Below are 8,756 nucleotides of genomic sequence, written 5' to 3'. Positions count from 1 at the left end.
TGTTGACAACCATAAATGTGACAAAATTCATGTTTTTTCAAGTGAGAAAAATTCTGTTTTTTCATTCTCACTGAGAAAACCATAAACCACGTGGTGCTGTTTGTATCAATAGACCCCTCTCTACTCTTGTAAATTCGGAATATTTTAAATACAATGATTTTTGTGACTTTACGTTGGATTGTTTCTATGGCGCGTAGGTTTTCATAATTTTCTACAACCTTCAAAACGTTGCTTTTTAATCGTTGTTTCAGAAATAGTCCCTTCTTTTTTAGCTTTGTTTTTAATGTTTGTCGTTTTTATTGACCTGTGGAATCTTGTCTATATTTTATTATTATTCTTTTGTTTCACTGGCCGTCATTATTATGTTTTTTATTAGTTGTAACACTTTTTTTTTTTGTAATGATTATCAAGTGTGGTTTTAGAAATTGTTCGTAAAATTGTAGACTTGAACTACCATTCGAATGCACTGACACATAAACCTAAAACCTTTCATTTCCCCCAAAAACAGTAAAGTTTGACTATAATAGGAATTGCACTATATTCTAACATATATATCGCCTACAGCTATTCTACAGTTTTGTGATATTTTTTTTTTTTAAATTGTTATTTTTTTTTTTAAATGTTAATTTTTTTATTATTTAAATAATACAATTTTTTATGGATTTAAAGATTTATTCTAAGGCTGTTTCTGAGCTGAATTCAAATAACTACTAATTTCTGCATAATTCGTTTTAAGTCTGTTTTTGTTTAAATTTTAAAAATCTGTTTTCCTGAAATTAAAAATTTTTAACGAATACTTGAAAAAAAAAAAAAAAACAGTAAACACGATTTTTTTTTGTTTCACAAATAATTGAAGTATATTTTGACTTAAGCTTATGAAACTGCATCAAAAAACTTCCACAAACACATACACAAAAGAAAAAAAAAGAAAGAAAATCAACATACAGTCTCACTCGATAATAAAAAATCAAGATAGAATAAAAAATAAATAATGCAAAAAATCAAGGATTATGGATAAATAATTATTTTATGTTCTACTATTTTACCACTCGGCAAAAAGTTTATTTTAGTGACATCAAATAGTCCTAATTTTCACAGATGAGCAGGTTAGCTGACTGGGGGGTCACTAGAAGTGTTCACTTCAGATACACCGAAAATTTTAATTTTTAGATTAATTGGACACAGAGAAACTACTGTTCAGACTGTAGGGGGAGGGGGAGATCATCCAATTAACGCTATGCCTCTAGTCTCAGCGAATCTACGAGTATATTAACCGATTTTATGTGTTTCACCCACCTTAAAAAGAAAAAGTATAAAACTGAAAATAGTAATTTCGCCGAAAAAATATAGTTCGTTCAAACAAGAGCTATAATCCAGCTTCGATTTAGAGTTTTTTACGTATCAGTTTTTTCTTTAAATTTATTATTATTAAGTATTTTGTGTAGCTTTTTCCGTAAACAGGTTTTAAAGCTAATTTTCGTTTATTGAAAGTATTATTCAGATAATAATATTGTTAGTTTTTTAATAGTGAATTAATGCTACCCAAGTGTTTCAATGAAGTAATGAGCATCATGTAGGCCATAATCGTGAAATGAGTCCTTTAATGTGTCACATGTCATTGACAGTCCCGAGATCAGAATTTGTGCTAGCTGACGCAGTCTTAAAGAACTTTTGAAGTTTGTTTTGCTATTCGTATAATCGTAATAGAAAAAGACTCGCAGTACGTCTCCTGAAAAGAAAGAAAACAAAATCAGATTGGATTTTATGGTTAAAAGAAACACTGCCGGAATATTCGATCATGCTCTAATTTTTTGCTCATTTTAACCAAACCTATTTACCGAATGGCGACGTAGACCTCAGTGCACGTTCCTACAAATCAGAAAAAAGTATTTGGAAAAGCAAATAATTAGTGGCATAGTTTTCTCTGGGGTCTATTGAACCGAGTTTACGGGCATAGCTATATTCCTTAAGCCTATGAATGTGAGTACAAGGGCTGTCATCCGATGAAAATAAAAATCACTAGACTTTTAGTGATTTTTTGCTGGTTTACTGATTTTCTTCAATAATCTAGTGATTTATGTGCTGATTTAGTAATTTTTATTTGTTTAGGCAACATAAAAAATCACTAGAAATAGTGATAACTCACAAGGTGTGGCAACCCTGGGGAGTACATTCTGACAACACATAATCAATTGTAAAAAAAAGGTAACTTTATTTCCTTGTAGTGACTTTGGCGGAAGAGCCACGACTTGTGATTACACCAGCGCACAGCACCAGCGCACTATACACAGCAGCAGTTGGTAACCCCTTAGCCTTTACTTGTAAAGCAGAAGTACCTGACCCAACTTTGATTACCGACCTTAAATGGATTAGCCCAGAAGGATTAGAAATTGGTGTTGGTGACAGGTAATTAAAGTTATTATTATTGCCTTATTGCAACCACTATGCACTATTTACCATTAAAAAAAAGAGTGTTGATTGTTTCCTCATAATGTATATATCAAATTCTTTTTTTAAGAATGAAATCAAACATACTAATTATTAAATAATAAATAAGTGATTTTGATTGTAAGAAAGGAGCAGTGTTAAAAATGAAAACGAACACACATTTATTCCGTCTATTAGGGGGGGGGGACTGCCATCTCCTCAATCCCTCAGGGGTTACGCTAAAGTTTTTAGTGCTTTAAGAAATGTTTTGTTCCAGTCCAATATGCTTTGCGTTTCAGCCGTCGTTATCGAAGGATTGGGACATAAAGTCACACTTTAGCGTAAAGAGAAGGGGCAGCCCCCATCATATATAAAACAATTTCTGTTGGTGTTAATGTTGCTCCTTACTTTCAGTTGAACAATTTTTTTTATCGTTTAATGTCTGATAATTTTTCAAAGTATGCCCTGGCCTAACAAAGGTATGGTGTGGGCTACTGGCCCCGTAAACCCTCGATTTCTTGCTGTTAAATTATATACATAAGTAATTACAATTAATTGGTAGCGTCCCACGTTTGTTGATATATTTTACTACTTAAGTATCAAAATATTGAATTGTATATAAAGTTTTGGACAAAATTTGTATGTTTAGTAAATTCTCGATGAGTTTGTTTAATAACTGCTTAATAATATTCTGACTACTGAATTTCGGTTGGATATGAAGGGGAACTATTGTTTACATGGATGGACATTCTAGGTGACTTTTGATCTTCTACGCGGCTAAAGCCATCGCGACCTCTGGAGAGTACATTGTATACATATACATAGAAAGTACATTGTATACAAATGCTTAAATAAATTGAAACATTGTAAATAAATAAGGAAAAATAAAAATAACTCTTTAAAATCACTGAAAACTTAGCTCCTGGTGGTACTTGTTACCCCCTCGCCTCCAAGAAATTTCCTTGGTGTCATGGTGCCCTGCCTCACCTTTTCCACCTCTGTGCCGGTAGACATATGAAAGTAATAGATGGTGCTATATATTAACAATTTATCTCGTATGGACTGCGTGAATTCAGGAACGAATGCGCCACCGTGCGGCATTGTTTCCGCTGCAACTGGGAAATTCAAAATCTAGTTTTTTAATACTTTTAAGTCGATTTGCTGTCTCAGAATATTAAGTCAATAGGAACTTGGTCTTCTTTGGGGCAATGTCGTGATTTGGTGCAGAAAAATGCCTCTTTCCAGTGGCACAATCTTTGAGATCACTTTAAAAAGTGCATTAGAATTTCTGGTACTGCTCTATTAGCTGTAAGGCAAGCGATAATGCGAAGAAGGAAGAAACTAGTCAAACAGGTTTTTTTCAACGGAGAATTTATTGTAAACAGTGGTTTCTCACTGCGTTTACAATATTTAAACTTTAGTTTTTTGGGGCTTAGGGGGTGAAAAGTTACATAGTTTAATTTAGTTTAATTATATAATGCATTATATGATTTACAAATTTACAAATATATAGCCGACAAGTTTTAAATATGGAGTTGATGAAAAAAAAGAGAGAGAAAAAAAAAGGAACGAACAAACAAACAAAAATAAACTCCCTATAATAAATAAAATATTTCTAATAACACATCGCAGTTTGGTGGGTTTTTATCATAAAAAAACTAGAAAAAACGCAACTGCGACGCTGCTTAGCCACTGTTAGTGGCTCAATTAACGCATAGGCTGACCACTAGACTTTTGTTTCTAGCCCATAGGGGTATACACAAGAGAAATTTCACGAAGTGAAAATATACGGATCTAATAGTCTTTTTATCAGTTGCTGCAACATATTCCGAAATGGAGTCAATGCGAGGACATGAGGCATCGCAAAAGCGTTGTAGACACGGACGAGAATACAACTGCTTTAGCAAGCTTTACAGCAAACTAGTACACCAAACGCTTTTCTAAGTTTTTTCACTTAGATGAGAGATATGGAGAGCCCTTGTCGTTTTTACACAATCCCCTATCGGAAGACCGAGATACTTAGGCCTAAGACAATCAGATAACTGAACACACTGATTTACTTAATGTACGCATCCAACATCACCAACAGATTTGCCGAAAGTGAGGACCTCGTTCTTCGAAGCATTAGAATTGAGACAAATTCCAGCATACTCCCTACTAAGCACAGAAAAATTCTCCTCAATAGACGATACAGTTCTACTTAAATTCAGGATGTCGTCAGCGTAATTGAGTATGGAAAGGTCCAAACCTTTAAAAAAAAAACTTTCTAAACTATTAAATCTGCATCATATTTTGTTTTATTTCATTAACATGTTTTTATCTGATCTTCTTCGCATTATTGTGTGTCTTACAGCTAATAGAACAGTACCACAATTTTAATCTCCGTTTGAATGAGCCCTCTCCCAATCTTCTAGGACCGTTGGTCCGATATGATTACCCCATAAAAAAAAAAAATATTATTAAAAAAAAAAAACGTAACTATGATCTTTCTTCTGGCCAAAAAAAAAAGGAAAAAAGCGCTCTTTGATATGCTGAATTTGATGGTAGGCTATGATTTTCATTAGGATCTTTCCCTTTGTGGGGGTGATTCCTCCGTTTTTGAAAATCAGGCAAATTTTCTCAGGCTCGTTGCTTTTGATTGGAAACATTAAACCTAATGAATTTTATATATTTGGTATCAGCTTAAAAAGCAATTTCTTTGATGTATTAAATATTATCCGGTTCATTTCTTTAGAATTTCTGAACCACTCGTTATTTACAGTTCTTTAGCACTAACTGTTTAAAATATGTTAACTTGGAGTCACAGAATAGTTACAGAATAGTTGTTTTATTGCTCTACGGGAAAATAATCAGACTTGACTTGACTTACTTACTTACTTATGTCTCCTGCTGGGCGCTGCTCGGCGTAGAGAGTGGCGTCTGTCTCCTCCATCCACTTTGGTCCATGGCAAGCGTTTGCACATCGCTCAACCTGATATTTGCCATCGTCAGGAACTCGGACAGGCTGTCAGACCATCGTTTTTTCGGTTGGCCGCGAGGTCGCCTCCAACCGGCTTTGACAGGGTCGAAGTCATGGATCATTTTCGAAGGTATGTGTGGAGGCATTCGAAGTAGGTGTCCGAACCATCGTAGTGTTCGCTCGGCTGCTTGGGTCGAAAACCGAGACTGCTTGGTGAGCTGCAGCAGCTTCTCATTGCTGACGAAGTCGAGCCATCGTGGACCTTCGATCCTCCTCAGGCTCTTCGACTGAAAGACATCAATTGCCTTGAGGGTTGCGGCTGAAGCTTGCTACGTTTCAGCTCCATAGAGCATCACAGAGCCGATGAGGGCGTTGAAAATCCGCAGCTTCGTTGTGCGACTGATGTTTGGTTTTCGCCAGAGGTAACGGTTCAGTCTGCTCTTGGCAGAAGACGCTTTGGATATTCTCGTTTGTAGTTCAGAAAGAAGCGAGCCATCGGAAGAAGTTAGGGAGCCCAAGTAGGTGAACCTTTGGACAACTTCGATGCTAGTGGTGCTATCTAGGCTAACTGAAGGATTGGCAGCTGGGGAGGATGGGTCTATGGCCATAATTTTCGTTTTAGTCCAGTTTATCTGCAGTCCTACTTTTGCAGCCTCTTCTTGTAGGATTCGAAGCGCTTCCAGCAACTGCTCCATGAGTCCGCCAGAATGGCCAAGTCATCGGCAAAATCAGCATCTGTAATGACACGATCTCCAAACTTGAGTCCAAAGCTGAGACGTGAAGTAGTCCTTGTCATAACGTAGTCTACGATGACATTGAAGAGCTTTGGGGCCACTGCACATCCTTGGCGCACTCCTGTCGTGATTTGGAAGAACGGGCTGTGCCGGCAGTTCACTTGAACAAAGCTCTCCGTCCCATGGTGTAGAGCTTTCAAGAGTCTGCAGTATTTTTCAGGGAGGCCTGTCGAGTCTAGAATCCGCCAAAGAGCTTCTCGGTCCACAGAGTCGAACGCAGCACGGACGTCGACGAAGGTGAAAAAAAGAGCTTTTTGTCGGAACTCCGTGGCTTTTTCTATGATTTGTTGGGTCGTAAAAATCTACTCGATGATTGAATGGTCCGACATGAAACCAGCTTGCTCCGGTCGCCGGAATTATCTCGGTTTGCCAGATTGTAAAGAACAGGGTGTGGAGAAACAGGAGCATAACAGGACCTGCATATTTTAGCAGCTCCGAACTCAGGCCACAGATACCGGTAGCTTTATTGTTCTTGAGCCTTTTTACTGCATTTCCAATTTCTGAGGGGCTGCAAAGCTCGTCTGGAGGAGCATCTTCTTTGGATTTTGGACTATCAAGTTGGCTGGGACTATCAGTAGGAGGCATAGACGGGCTAGTGTTGTTCAGGAGTGAGCAGAAGTGATCCTTCCACCGCTCGAGACAAGAACCCTCATCAGAGAGAAGTGTCCTATCCCTGGGTAGGACGGGTCTCAATGCTGGTGTTTTATTTTCTGTGTGATCACGGAGGTGCTTGAACAGGCTACCAATGTCTTTCTTTTGTGCTGCTAGTTTAATTTCATTGGCTGTCCTTGCAATAAACTGGGTTCGGTTTCGGTGAATAAGTCTGTTCCGCTCTCCACTGAGCCTTCGATAGGTGGCCATGTCCCCAAGAAGTCTTGCCCTCCGCCTTGGCTCTATGTTCAGTTAGCCACGATTTCTTCGGGAAACTTCGCTTGCCAAGCACCAGCTGTGCTGCTTCGCTGGTCTGCGATTTAAAATACTTCTAGGCGTCTTCGCTGCTGTTGAGTGTGCCAAGGAGCTCAAAGCGATTGGATATCTCAAAACTATACTTCTGGCGAGTATCTGGCTCCTTTAGTTTCCCATTATCCGCTGCTACTGGTTTTCTTTCCGATCGCTGTGCATGGAGGCGAAGCTGGACGTCAGCACACACAAGCCTGTGATCTGCATTTCCGAGCTCTGCTGATCTGTAAGTTCTGCAGTTCTTCAGCGATGATCTCCAGCGTTTAGAACTAATGACGTAGTCAATCATCGTCTTTGTGCAACCTCCATTACTATACCACGTGTATTGGTGGATAGTCTTACGTTGAAAGTATTTTTTTGCGATCGCAAGTTCATGGGATCGGCACAGTTCGAGTAGGCGAAGGCCGTTATCGTTCAGTGGGTCGGGGGATACAGGTCCAATTGTGCCACGCCAAACACCCATATCATCTCGCACTGTAGCATTGAAGTCACCGAGAAGAACAGTGACATCGTGGGGGGACACTGTTGACAGACATCTAGACAGAGCAGAGTAGAACTCTTCCTTGGTTACGTCGTCGGAATCGTTGGTCGGGGCATAGCATACGAAAATTGTCATCTTGCCATGCTTGTGCCCAAAGCGGGCCTTCATTATTCTGTCCGATACAGCTTCGTGCAAGAGTAAGGCCTTTCTTGCAGGACCATTTAGCGCGAGACCAACATCATTTCTTCTCATGCTCCCTCCAGACCTGACTAACGAGTGATTATCGCCTATTCGCTCTTCTCCACTTCCAGTAAGACGGGTTTCTGTGAGACCTGCAATCGCCACTTTATTCTTACGAAGTTCTTGAGAAAGTAGGTTCTTTGATGCAGGTGCATTCAGGGTCAAAACATTCCAGGTGGCTATTCGAACCCCCCTTTGGTCTAGAAGGTTTAGCCTGTCTGTCTTTCTGACGTCGTCAGCATGTCCGTTGACGCGCGATGGTCGAGATCTTAAAAGGGGGCCCGGATCCGAGGCTATGTAGTCACTTTGTGTAGCACTTGATTTTCAGGTGGAGGGTCGCTAGCCCAACCGACCCAAGGCCTGGAATCTGATTAGAGCTAGGTTTAACCTAGGTGCTGAGAGCTCCAAGCTGGGCTCTACCTGCCACATGAGATCATTACCAGCATAATCGGAGTATTTGGTTAGGAGATGACCCGATATCCAGAGTCATGTGATGAGCAAAAAAGGTTTAAATCATTCCGGACGAACTCCACACGCCTCCATAATCAGAACGAAGTTTAAATTAGTGTTGGGTGATAATTTGATTAAACGATATATAGATATTTTTACTTTCGATAATCGATATTTCGAATTTGATATTTCTGATCAGTTTTTTGCTCAAATTAAGTTTATTTTTTGCAAAAATTTAATTAGAAAAGATTTAATTATTGAGTATTTTGCACATTTTTTTATAAATTTTGAATAAACTAAAAAAAAACTTCCGTTACGGGAATGAATTTCACAAAACTCTGATTGGGAATTTTTTCAGTATCAAGACAAAGAAAAATAAGCTACTGTCTATTTTTGGCTAGTCAAAATTAGCAACATGTTGTAAACTCTGTGTTCACTTCTCCGT

General features: G+C 38.6%; 1 long non-coding RNA gene across 1 annotated transcript; it reads left to right on the top strand.

The window, feature by feature from the left end:
• Nucleotides 1-125: 125 nt before the first annotated feature.
• Nucleotides 126-2,406, top strand: LOC148938894 (uncharacterized; the record flags this gene model as incomplete). The annotated part of the gene is made up of 2 exons (XR_016143598.1): nt 126-193; nt 2,226-2,406. It is a non-coding gene; the product is annotated as an uncharacterized LOC148938894 (long non-coding RNA).
• Between the last annotated feature and the right edge of the window lie 6,350 nt (nt 2,407-8,756).

This window comes from Artemia sp. Qi Xiang Cuo, unplaced genomic scaffold (genome assembly GCF_049724085.1).
Source record: "Artemia sp. Qi Xiang Cuo unplaced genomic scaffold, ASM4972408v1 HiC_scaffold_36, whole genome shotgun sequence".
Taxonomy (NCBI): domain Eukaryota; kingdom Metazoa; phylum Arthropoda; class Branchiopoda; order Anostraca; family Artemiidae; genus Artemia; species Artemia sp. Qi Xiang Cuo.
Note: the sequence above shows the minus strand (reverse complement) of the source record. Positions and strands in the feature narration are given on the sequence as shown.